The sequence below is a fragment of the Chiloscyllium punctatum genome, chromosome 24 (genome assembly GCF_047496795.1).
Source record: "Chiloscyllium punctatum isolate Juve2018m chromosome 24, sChiPun1.3, whole genome shotgun sequence".
Lineage (NCBI taxonomy): Eukaryota > Metazoa > Chordata > Chondrichthyes > Orectolobiformes > Hemiscylliidae > Chiloscyllium > Chiloscyllium punctatum.
Genome location: NC_092762.1, coordinates 50,089,562 through 50,101,987, shown reverse-complemented (window position 1 = coordinate 50,101,987; position 12,426 = coordinate 50,089,562). Strand labels below are relative to the sequence as shown.

General features: G+C 49.5%; 1 protein-coding gene across 6 annotated transcripts in view; it reads left to right on the top strand.

Moving 5' to 3' along the window:
* ticam1 (TIR domain containing adaptor molecule 1) overlaps positions 1 to 12,426 on the top strand; it is a 124,419-nt gene that overhangs the window by 35,433 nt on the left and 76,560 nt on the right. For 5 of the 6 annotated variants that reach the window (XR_011964006.1, XR_011964008.1, XR_011964005.1 and 2 more), the window contains exon 2: positions 10,031 to 10,106. The exons of the other annotated variant lie outside the window; for it this stretch is intronic. The gene's annotated coding sequence lies outside the window, so the exon portion shown is untranslated. The remainder of the gene's footprint in view (positions 1 to 10,030; positions 10,107 to 12,426) is intronic. 6 annotated transcript variants of the gene reach the window in all.

Below are 12,426 nucleotides of genomic sequence, written 5' to 3'. Positions count from 1 at the left end.
ACTGTATACTTTTCCTTTACATTTAATCTCCCAAAGTACAGCACCTCACACTTACCCGGATTAAACTCCATCTGCTGTTTCTCCACCCATATCTGCAACTGATCTATATCCCACTGTGTCCTTTGACAACCTTCTACAATTATCCACAACTCCACCGATCTTTGTGTTATCTGCAAACTTACTAACCCACCCATCTACATTCTTATCCAAGCTATTTATATATATCATAAACAGCAGAAGTCTTAGTACTGATCCCTGCAGAACACTACTAGTCTCTTTAGCTTTTTTGTCAAAGTTTGGACCAAGGCTGTAATGAGGTCAGGAGACAAGTGGCCCTGACAGAATCCAAACTGAGCCTTATGGAGTTTTGTAAATCATTTTGCAAGTGCTATTCAATCACGCTGTCACTTACCCAATCCACTACTTTGCTGAGATTGCGAGGAGACTGAGAATGATAATTGATTAGGTTATTTTTGTTCTGCTCTTTGTACAGAATTTACCTGGGTAGTTCTGGAGCAAATGTTTTAAGGACTAATTGCTTAAATTTTGTCAGGGCCATTGCCCTTTGCAGTATCCAGTGCCTTTAGTTGTTTATTAATATCAAGTGGAGTGAATCAAATTGACAGAATACTGACACATAATATTGGGGACCTCCAAACGAAGCAGAGATGGATCAGAGGTTGACTTCTTTCTGAAAGTGGTTGCAAATGCTTCAGCCTTATCTATTGCACTGATTTTTTTTTGGTGTGTGTGTGTAGGTGTGAGATACAGTGAGAGGCACAAAGTGCACAAATCTTTATTCAATTTCCACCACCAGGAAGATAGGAAAGCACCCGAGTGGCCAGTGACAAGCACTGCCCTTCACATCAAAGGGCAATGCTGTGTGATCAAAACAGTGGAGGGGAGGGTAGGGACTAAATCAAAATAGAGTTGGACGGGGAAATAATACACTCCACTCCCTGCGGCGCCCACCTCTCCCTGAACGACTCCAGGGTGTTGGTGGACACCGCGTGCTCCTTCTCCAAGGATGCCCGGGCTCTAACGTAACCCCGGAAGAGGAGCAGGCAGTTGGCCCTAATGACCCCCTCCATGGCCCGCTGCCTGGACCTGTTGATGGCCAGTTTGGCCAGGCCCAGGAGCAGACCCACGAGGAGGTCCTCAGACCTGCCCTCCCTCCTCCGTACCGGGTGCCCGAAGATCAGGAGCGTGGGACTGAAGTGCAGCCAGAAACAGAGGAGAAGGTTTTTGAGAAAATCAAAAAGGGAGTGCAAACGCCCACACCCAATATATACATGGTCTACGGACTCCACAGCGCCACAGAACAAGCAGTTGGGCTGGGAGTCCGTGAACCACCGCAATCTGCGGTTGCAGGGGACTGCTGCGTGCAGCACCCTCCACCCCAGATCCCCGAGAGAAAGGGGGAGGACTCCCGCGTAGAGAGCCCTCCACTGGGGATCCCCACCGCCCGGTGGCAAATGGGCACGCCAAGGCGTGTCCGGACGGTGGATGAGGGAGAAGAGGTGGACGGTGTGCAGCAGCAGTCGATAGAGCGGCCTCCTTTTTATGTCTCTGAAAGCAACAAAATTAAAATTCCGGAGGCGGCTCAGGTTGTGGGGCACAGGCTCCCGCGGGAAGTACGGGACCTTGGGACCAATGTGAAATTCCGTCCGGGCCGGGGTGAGCATGGACAGGATCCCACCGCACACCTGAGTGTCCTCCAACTGGTGCACTACGTCGGGTCCGAGCACCGCCGTTTTAAGGCGTCGGATGGCGGTGGCCACGTACCGGACGTCTACCGCTGCCCTGCTCGCTATGTCCTGCGGCAGCATCCAGTCCAGGCCCCCGGCACCCAGCACGTCCCCGACCCTGGTCACCCTCGCCGCCACGGCCCTCCCCTCCGACAGCCACTCGAACCCGCGAGTACGGAGGTGCGGATTCCTGAGCAACGGCTCCCTGATGACAGCCGCTACTCCAGCCGGAGGGTAGGCGCAACGCAATTCGACCATGTTCCAAACAGTGATCAGGTCCTGGTAAAAGACAGGCAGCGTATTGAGGGCGACCTCCAAACCGTCACGGTCGACAAACAGGAGCTGTATGTCGTAGTTGAGGTTACGCACCTGGTGGACACACCACCTAGGAGGAGGCTCGACGTAAAGGTAACGCCGCAAGGTCTGAAGGCGGAATGTCGCGACCTGGGTGCGGACACACACCAGTGACTGACCGCCCTCCTCAATAGGGAGACTCAGAACCTGCACGGCGACCCAGTGCATCTTTTTGTCCCAGAAGAAGTCGACCAATGTTCTCTGGATGTCAGCGACAAAGCCAGGAGGAGGGACCAAAGTGACCAGCCGGTACCACAGCATGGCGGCCACCAGCTGGTTTATGACCAGCACTCGACTCCTGTAAGATAGCACTCGGAGCATTCCTGTCCAGCGGCCTAGGCGAGCCGAGACTTTGGCCTCCAGCTCCTTCCAGTTGGCCGGTCAGGATTCCTCAGCCGGGCTGAGGTAGACCCCCAGGTAGAGGAGATGGGTGGTACTCCAGCTGAACCCCCGTAACTCCTCCGGCAGAGAGTCCACCCGCCACGGTCCGACCAGTAGTCCGGAACATTTGGCCCAGTTGATCCTGGCGGAAGACGCCGCCGAGTACACGGCCTGGCACTCGCGCATCCTCCCCAGGTCAGCCGGGTCGGTGAAAGTGAGGAGCACGTCGTCGGCATAGGCCGAGAGGACCACCCCCGTGCCCGCGCCGCGCAGAACCAGCCCCCGACAACCTCCTCCGCAAGAGGCGTAGGAAAGGCTCCACGCACAGGGAATACAGGGGGCAGCCTTGACGCACTACTCTCCCGAAGCGAAGGGGTGCCGTCAGGGACCCGTTAACTTTAACCAGACACTCTGCGGCGGCGTACAAAAGTTGGATCCGGGCGACGAACCGCGTCCCGAACCCGAACGCCCGCAGAGTCCCGAGCAGGTACTCGTGATCGACCCTGTCGAACGCCTTCTCCTGGTCGAGAGACAGGAAGGCGCTCGGCAGACCAGCCCGACGACAGAAATGGATCAGGTCCCGGACCAGGTGGACGTTGTCGTGTATCCTCCGGCCCGGGACCGTGTAGGACTGGTCCGGGTGAATCATGTGGGCCAGCACGGAAGCCAGGCGAGAAGACAACACCCTGGCGAAGATTTTGTAGTCCGTGCTGAGGAGGGAGACCGGATGCCAGTTCTTCAAAGAACGAAGGTTCCCTTTCTTCGGCAGCGGGACGATGACCGCCCTGCGCCAAGAAAGGGGCAGCTGTCCGGCATTTAGACACTCCCCCAGGACCTGTGCGTAGTCGTTCCCCAGGACGTCCCAGAACGCCCTGAAGAACTCCACAGTCAGCCCGTCCAGCCCCGGGGTTTTGCCCCTCGAGAGCCGGTCGAGGGCGCCGGTCAGCTCCTCTAAAGTGACTGGAGCGTCGAGCCTTCCGGCGTCCTCCGGGCTGAGCTGCGGCAGGTCCTCCCACAGAACTCTGCGAGCATCCTCGCTGGACGGATCCGGAGAGAACAGAGCCATGTAATAGTTTCGAATGTGGGCCCTGATGCCCTCCGGATCCGAGACGAGGGACCCGTCGTCGGCCAGCAGCACAAGGAGCTGCTGACGGGTGCCACGCCTTTTTTCCAGCGAGTAGAAGAAGGGGGAGCCGCGGTCCAGGTCCTGGAGGAGCTGGATTCGCGACCTCACGTACGCGCCCCGAGCCCCGACGAGCTGCAGGTCCCGGAGCGCGGCCTTCATCTCTTCGTACACCCCGCGCAGGGCCGGGTCCGCGTCGGGCTGACCGAGGCGTGACTCCAGGTCGAGCATCTCCCTCTCCAACTCCACGATCCTGGATTTCCGCCTCTTGGTCGACTCCCTCGCGTACTCCTGACAGAAGACGCGGACGTGAGCCTTGCCCACGTCCCACCATAGCCTCAGGGAGGGGAAGCTTCCCAGCTTCCTTCTCCAGCCGGCCCAGAAACGACAAAACGAGTCCCGGAACCGCTCGTCCTCCAGCAGCAGGTTGTTAAAGTGCCAGTACGCGGAGCCGAGCCTGGCGCTGAACGGAAGGAGTTCCGCCCACACCAGGTGATGGTCCGTGCACGACACCTGCCGTGTGGAGGCTTTCGGAAAACAGGAGGCGTACGCCCGCGAAACGTACAGGCGGTCGATTCTGGACGCTCCGACCCCAGGCCTCACGAAGGTGAAGGCGATGGAGTCGGGATGGAGATTCCGCCAGACGTCCACCAGGTCGAAGGACTTGACCAAGTCCCCCAACCTCTTCCCCGACGCACAGCCAGTGCGGGCACCGCCGTGGTCCCTGCCCTCGAGGACGCAGTTAAAATCTCCCCCGAGGATGACGCACTGGTTCTCGTCGATGGAAGCGAGATGAGCGGACACTTCTTCGAAGAAGCTCGCTTGCCTCGGCCCGGCCAGGGGAGCGTATACGTTCACCAAGTGAAGCACCGCGCCCCCCAGCCGAACTGTCAGGTGAAGCTAACGGCCTGGCACCGGCTCCCTGACCCCCAAGATCTCTGGCTGAAAACACGGGGCCAACAGGATAGCCACCCTGCCAGATCTGCGGGTGAGGTGACTCATGTAGACCCCCCCCGCCCTCCAGGAGCCAGGTGGCTTCGTCTCCTGGGGTAGTGTGGGTTTCTTACAGGAAGCACACCGCATACCTCCCGTCCCGAAGGACCTAGAGGGTCTGGAATCTGCGCTGTGACTCCCTGCTGCCATTGATGTTGAGGCTGGCTCAACATGAGTCATCTCCATGTCGGAAGCATTGTGCAACCACCACCAGTACAGTTATACACATTTACAGGGAGGACGAGGGAGGGGCACAGAAGTCCCTCGCCCTCACCTAAGTGGTTGCAAATGCTTCAGCCTTATCTTTTGCACTGATATATTTTTTTTCTTGCACGTGTGCACACACAGTCACACACTGATCCAATCTCCTAAAGGGAGAAAACACCCGAGTGGTCAGTCACAACTCCAGGGTGTTGGTGGACACCGCGTGCTCCTTCTCCAAGGACACCCAGGCTCTAACGTAAACCCCTGTTCATTTTTTTTTTAACAAGCAGTGGCCCTTCACATCAAAGGGCGCACTCCTGTTCTTTTTTTTCTTTCACCCAAGTGGCCCAGGGGACTCAGAATCCCCTGATTATTTTTTATTTAACCCCCACACTACCGCCTAACAGTGGTAGTGCTTATTTTTTCCCCAGCACCCATGGTGTGTGTGTGCAGGTGTGAAACACAGTGAAAGACACAAAGTGCACGAATCTTTATTCAATTGCCACCACCAGGAAAATAGGAAAACATCCAAGTGGCCAGTGGCAAGCACTGCCCTTCACATCAAAGGGCAATGCTGTGTGATCAAAACAGTGAAGAGGAGGGTAGGGACTAAATCAAAATAGAGTTGGACGGGGAAATAATACACTCCACTCCCTGCGGCGCCCACCTCTCCCTGAACGACTCCAGGGTGTTGGTGGACACCGCGTGCTCCTTCTCCAAGGACACCCGGGCTCTAACGTAACCCCGGAAGAGGGGCAGGTAGTCGGCCCTAACGACCCCCTCCACGGCCCGCTGCCTGGACCTGTTGATGGCCAGTTTGGCCAGGCCCAGGAGCAGACCCACGAGGAGGTCTTCGGACCTGCCCTCCCTCCTCCATACCGGGTGCCCGAAGATCAGGAGCGTGGGACTGAAGTGCAGCCAGAAACAGAGGAGAAGGTTTTTGAGAAAATCAAAAAGGGAGTGCAAACGCCCACACCCAATATATACATGGTCCACGGACTCCACAGCGCCACAGAACAAGCAGTTGGGCTGGGAGTCCGTGAACCACCGCAATCTGCGGTTGCAGGGGACTGCTGCGTGCAGCACCCTCCACCCCAGATCCCCGAGAGAAAGGGGGAGGACTCCCGCGTAGAGAGCCCTCCACTGGGGATCTCCACCGCCCGGTGGCAAATGGGCACGCCAAGGCGTGTCCGGACGGTGGATGAGGGAGAAGAGGTGGACGGTGTGCAGCAGCAGTCGATAGAGCGCCCTCCTTTTTATGTCCCTGAAAGCAACAAAATTAAAATTCTGGAGGCGGCTCAGGTTGTGGGGCACAGGCTCCCGCGGGAAGTACGGGACCTTGGGACCAATGTGAAATTCCGTCCGGGCCGGGGTGAGCGCGGACGGGATCCCACCGCACACCTGAGCGTCCTCCAACTGGTGCACTACGTCGGGTCCGAGCACCGCCGTTTTAAGGCGTCGGATGGCGGTGGCCACGTACCGGACGTCTACCGCTGCCCTGCTCGCTATGTCCTGCGGCAGCATCCAGCCCAGGCCGCCGGCACCCAGCACGTCCCCGACCCTGGTCACCCTCGCCGCCACGGCCCTCCCCTCCGACAGCCACTCGAACCCACGAGTACGGAGGTGCGGATTCCTGAGCAACAGCTCCCTGACGACAGCCGCTACTCCAGCCGGAGGGTAGGCGCGACGCGATTCAACCATATAATGTGTACTCCCATTGTTAAGAATGCAGATTTTTAATGGAATCTTGTCCTTCCATTAGTTGTTTAATTGACTACCAATGATGTGGCAGGATCTCGGGGGTTGTGTGATTGGCCCTATTAAATGTTGCTTCTGTTGTGTGGTGGTAATGGTAGGACGAGGGGTTTGATGGGTCATAAGGTTTCTGAAATTCAGTTAAATATAGTTTTGCTACTACAGATGGTGCACATCGCCTCAAGGATGCACAGTTCCAAATTGCTAAACCTGTTTGAAATCTATCCTATTGAGCATGGTAGTAAATGACCCAACACAATGGAGAATATCCTCAATCTGAAAGTGGGACTTTGGCTCCACAAGGTCAGTGCAATGGTCACTTCTAATAATACTGTCAGGGACACATGAATCTGTGATAGATTTATTGGTGAGGATAAGGTCATGGAGTGTATGTTTTTATCTTTTGTTGGTTCTCTCTCCACCTGCTGCAGACATAGCAGTTATGTCCTTTAGGATTTGACCAGCTCAATCAGTTGTGCTACTGAGCCACACCTTGTAATGGACATTGAAGTTCCCTGACTACAGTACATTCTGTGCCTTTGCCATTCTCTTTGCTACTTCCAACTGGTGTTCAACATGGAAGAGTACTGCTTTAACAGATGATGGAGGATCGATATGTTGTAGTCAGCAGGAGGTTTCCTTGCCCATGTTTTGGGCATGCTGTGATATTTCATTTGGTTTAGAGTCAATATTGACCACTCCTAGGGCAACTCCTTCCCACTGTATATCTCTATACCACCACCTCTGGTCCTACCAATAGGTTAGGACATACCCATAGATAGTAATAATGCAACATTGTAAGCAGCAATTCAGCAAGTATGATTATATGAGGCTGTTCTGTAACTAGTCTCTCCACAATAACCTATGTTTGCTCATGTGAGACATTTACATCCTCTGCAATCAAAGGATTTGGTCTAGGCATTGCAACTTTTTCTAAACGAAAGGAAAGCATATGCCACAAGGATCAGTGCTGGATCCACTGCTTTTTTTCATTTACATAAATGATTTGAATGTGAATATAGAAGGTATGGTTCGTAAGTTTTCAGATGAAACAAAATAGGTGGGGTAGTGGAAAGTGAATCAGATTATTTCAGAGTATGACGGGATCTTGATCAGATGGGCCAATGGACCGCGGACTGGCACACGGAGTTTAATTTGGATAAATGTGAAGTATTTTGGTAAGGCAAACCAGGGCAAGACTTACACAGTAAATTGTAGGCCCTTGGGGAGTGTTGCCAAACAAAGAGACCTAGGGTTGCAGGTACATAATTCCTTGAAAGTAGAGTCGCAAGTAGACAGGGTGGTGAAGAACGGCACACTAACCTCTATTGGTCATAACATTGACTGTAGGAGTTGGGATGTCATGTTGCGGCTATATCGGACATTGGTGAGTCCACTTTTGGAATACTGCATACAATTCTGGTTGCTTTTCTACAGGAAGGATGTTAAATTTGGAGTGCAGAAAAGATTCTCAAGGATGATGCTAGGACTGTTTGAGCTGTAGGGAGAGGCTGACTAGGCTGGAGCTTTTTTCCCTGGAGCATCAGAGACTGAGGAGTGATCTCATATAGATTTATAAAATCATTAAGGGCATGATTGGTGAACAGCAAAGGTCTTTTTCCTAGAGTGGTGGAGTTCAAAACTGGAGGGCCTGAGGGGTAACGTTTTCACAAACAGGGTGGTTTGTGTCTGGAACGAGCTCCCAAAGAAAGTGGTGGAGGTGAGTACAATTAAAACTCCTATTCATATACACATCCAGACACCATTTAAAAGGCTTTGTTTCTGTGCTGTATGACTCTCTGACTCTATGTAGAAAATAATGCCCATGTCATTCCCCATAGCAATGCCTCACCTAATCAGAATCAATTTGTCAATTGATAAGCATGCTTTCTAATGCAATATAAATTGTTTCTCCCTTTGAAATTTGGTATTCTTGCATTTATTCCAATGAGTGCAAGACAAAAACTTTCAACAGCATGGCATCTTCTTTCGGCAATACCTTATAGAATTAAATATTGTGTGTTATATATTAAATAGAAAACAGGTTGTTCTGCTATAACATGACAGTTGTATTCCTCTGCAGCTTCGCGCGATAGAAAGTCGCTCTAGGGAAAGCTGCTCTAGAAAATTGTGCTGTCAAGGATCGCTAATAGAAAATTGCTATACCTGTTCAGTAGAAAGTTTGCATTATCCAAAAAATGCCCACAATCTGTCAATCACGTTATAGCCAATTCATGCTGATGAAACAGGTGTGATAGCAAAACGACCTGTATTTAGAATAAATTCAAGTGCATCTCTTTATGACTGTGGGAAATTAATTTGAACATTTTATCTGTAACTATGTAATTTATTTTTACATTTTACCAGTTCCTGTGACTGAGCTATATATTAATTTGATATAATTGAGAGTTTGAGTAGATGGGGCCCATGGAAACATCTTTTATGCTCCAAACATGTGTTTGTTCACCAGTGTGGGGTGTATCTTGCCGAGTTCTTCTCCCATCCAGCAGGCAGTCGTTTTGATTGCTATCTGCTGGGAATCTTGTGGTCCCTTTGTGATGTAATGCAGGAAAGACACATTTACTGCCTTCAAAAAAGCAGTCTGAGAAAACAGTGGCCCAGGGAGATTGGAAGCAAATAGGAATGAGGTTGGAGGGACATTACTGTCAGCAGGCTAGACACTAAGCTAAATAGTCATTGAGAAGCAAACACAGCAGAAAGCACTATGATTCAGACACGAGCAGTAAGGATATTATTTAATTTAATCTTGTTCAGAATTAAAAATCTTTATCAGTTGCTTTTTTTTCAGTTTGTAGGGTGCACATTAAGTTAGAAAATAACATAAATACCTGCTACATGTTGTGATGAGCATTTCTTAATATTTATTCCACAATCAACATCACAAAAAAAAGCAAAAATTTTATAATTATCACATTGTTGTTTCTGGGAGTTTGTGATGTAGAAATTGGGAGCTGTATTTCCAACGTTACAACTTCAAAAGTTCTTGATTGGCAGTAATTGCTTGAACTAGGTGGTCCTTGCAAAATCTTTTTTAAAAATGTTAAAGGTGTTACATTTGCCTGCCACACAATAATTGCTCATGTATTGTGAGACTAAATCGTCAGCTTGTATTCAATGACAGATTTGCACCACTGGATGGCACCACAAGCAGCTATTTCCTTGTTACAAATGCATAGATCAGAAACTGATCATTCAGCCCATCTCTTCCCTCCTGGTGTTCAAGCACCACATGAACTTTCCCCATCCCTATTTGAGGATGCAGGCGAGGTAGATGAAGGGTTGGGAATGTGATCGCAACAAGGAGAGAGGAAAACATATGAGTATGGAGGAGGAAAGGGAAAGGCAGTAAGTGAGGGTTGGCTGCCCCCCACTATTCCCGACTCCAAAATTTAACCTGCACCCTTTTTTTTTCTCCCTCCTGCATCACATTGTGCCATCTTCCATCTTTCAGGTAAAAAGCAGGAAGAAATAAAATAAACAACTGAAAAAAGAGAATGTAGGAAATAGGATGAAGATAAAAAATACAGGTAAGAGAAAGGTCATATTCCATGACCTCACATATGAAGCAACATAAAAAGGATTATAAATGTTAAATTAAATCTGGTACCAGCGATCTATGGATGTACAAAGAGGAAACCGTGAGTAGCAGTTGAAATTGGATTGACTTCTTATTCTAGCAAGGCAGAAGGACGACTGAAATTTTGCAAGTTTCCTTCAAAGGAGACAATAAATAAATTCATCTTGACCTGCTGCAAAGGTCCCCAGCATTGCATATGCCAGTCTTCAGCCGGTTTGATCAACTCCGTATGATATCAAGAAACAGTTGGATGCATTGGATACTGCAAAGTATATGGGTCCTGATAATATTCCAGCAATAGAACTGAAGACTTGGACTCCAGAACTTGCTGCACTCTTAACTAAGTTGTTCTAGTACAGCTACAATAGTAGTATCCACACAACAATATAGAAATTTGCCTAGGTCTGTCATGTACACAAAAAGTTGGACAAATCCAACTTGGCCAATTCCTGCCCGTCAGCCTTTATCATCAGTAAAGTGAAGGATGGTGTTATCATCTGTACTATCAAGCAGCATCTGCTCATTGACCCTCACTTTGGATGTTGGAGGTCAGTCACCTCAGTTTCAAGACATCTCTACAGGAATTCCTCAGAGTAGATATTTTATAATTAACCTACACAGTAATGTTACTACTTACCTCTAAAGCAACTGGGACTTGAAACCAGGCCTCCTGGCTCAGACGTAAGGACACTACCACTGCACCACAAGAGCAGTTAAATTCTTCAGGATAGTGTCCTGAGCCCAACCATCTTCAGTTGCTTTATCACCAACATTCCATCCATCATTAGGTCAGAAATGGAGATGTTCAGTGGTGATTACACAAGTTTCAGCACCGTACTGAAGCAACATATGTCCAAATGCAACAAGATTTGAACAATATCCAGGCTTAGACTGAAAAGTGACAAACCACATTTGTGCCCAACAAATGCCAGACAATAACCAATTCCAACAAGACAGTTAACCATCACTCTTTAACATTCAGTGGCATTACAATCACTTAATTCCCCCATGGTTCACATTCTGGAAGTTACTATGAACCAGAAACTGAATTGGACTAGCTATAAATACAGTGGTACAAGAAGAGGTCAGAGGTTACAAATCCTGCAGCGAGTATCTCATCTCCTATCTCCCCAAAGCATGTCCACCATCTGCAAGTAAGGATTGTGATGGAATACTTCCCACTTGTCTGAAAGAATGCAGTTCCAGCAATACCCAAGTGGCAGGACACTATCCAGGACAAAGCAGGCCTCTTGATTGGCACAGAAACCATAAACATTCACTTCATTCAGCAGCAGCAGTGTGGACTACCTACAGGATATACTGTAGAAATTCGTGGAAGCTCTTTAGACAGCATCTTCCAGAATCATGGAGTTCTTACAACACTGAGACACAAACTGGTACATGCCAATGAAAATATCCAACCCCGTTTCCGTGTACTTTGCCCATATCCTTCTAAACCTTTCCTATCCCTGGATGTAGGTTTGCTCGCTGAGCTGGAAGGTTCATTTTCAGACGTTTCATCACCATACTAGGTAACATCTTCAGTGAGCTTCCGGATGAAGCACTGCTGATGATTCCTGCTTTTTATTTATATGTTTAGGTTTCTTTGGGTACCAGAAGTCATTCTATATGCATACTATCTTCTTTTTACAAAAAAAAGTTGCTCCTCAGATTCCCTTTAATTCTTTCTCCTCTAACATTAAACTGATGCCCTCTAGTCCTTGATTCCCCAATTCTGGGAAAAAGACTGAGTGCATTCACCCTATCTGTCCCTCTCATGATCTTATACGCTTCGATAAGATCATCCCTCAGTCTCCTATGCTCTAAAGAAAAAAATCCTCGCTTGTTCGACCTCTTCCGATAGCTATTACCCTTAAGTCCTGGCAACATCCTTGTAAATTTCTTCTGTACTCTTTCCAGTTTAATAACATCCTTCTTTCAGCAAGGTGACCAAAACTGAACACAATATTCCAAGTGCAGCCTCACCAACATCCTGTACAACTGCAACATAACTTGCCAACTTCTATACTCAGTGCCCTGACTGATGAAGGCCAGTGTTCCAAAAGCCTTCTTCACTGCCCTGTCTAACAGAGAACCATGCACCTGAAATCCAAAGTCCCTATGTTCCACTACTCTCCACTCACCATGGAACTCCTACATTGATTTGACTTTTCAAAATGCAAGACTTCACACTTGTCTATATTAAACTCCATTTGCCATTTCTCAGCCCATTTCCCCCAGCTGATCTAGGTCCTGCTGCAATTTCTGAC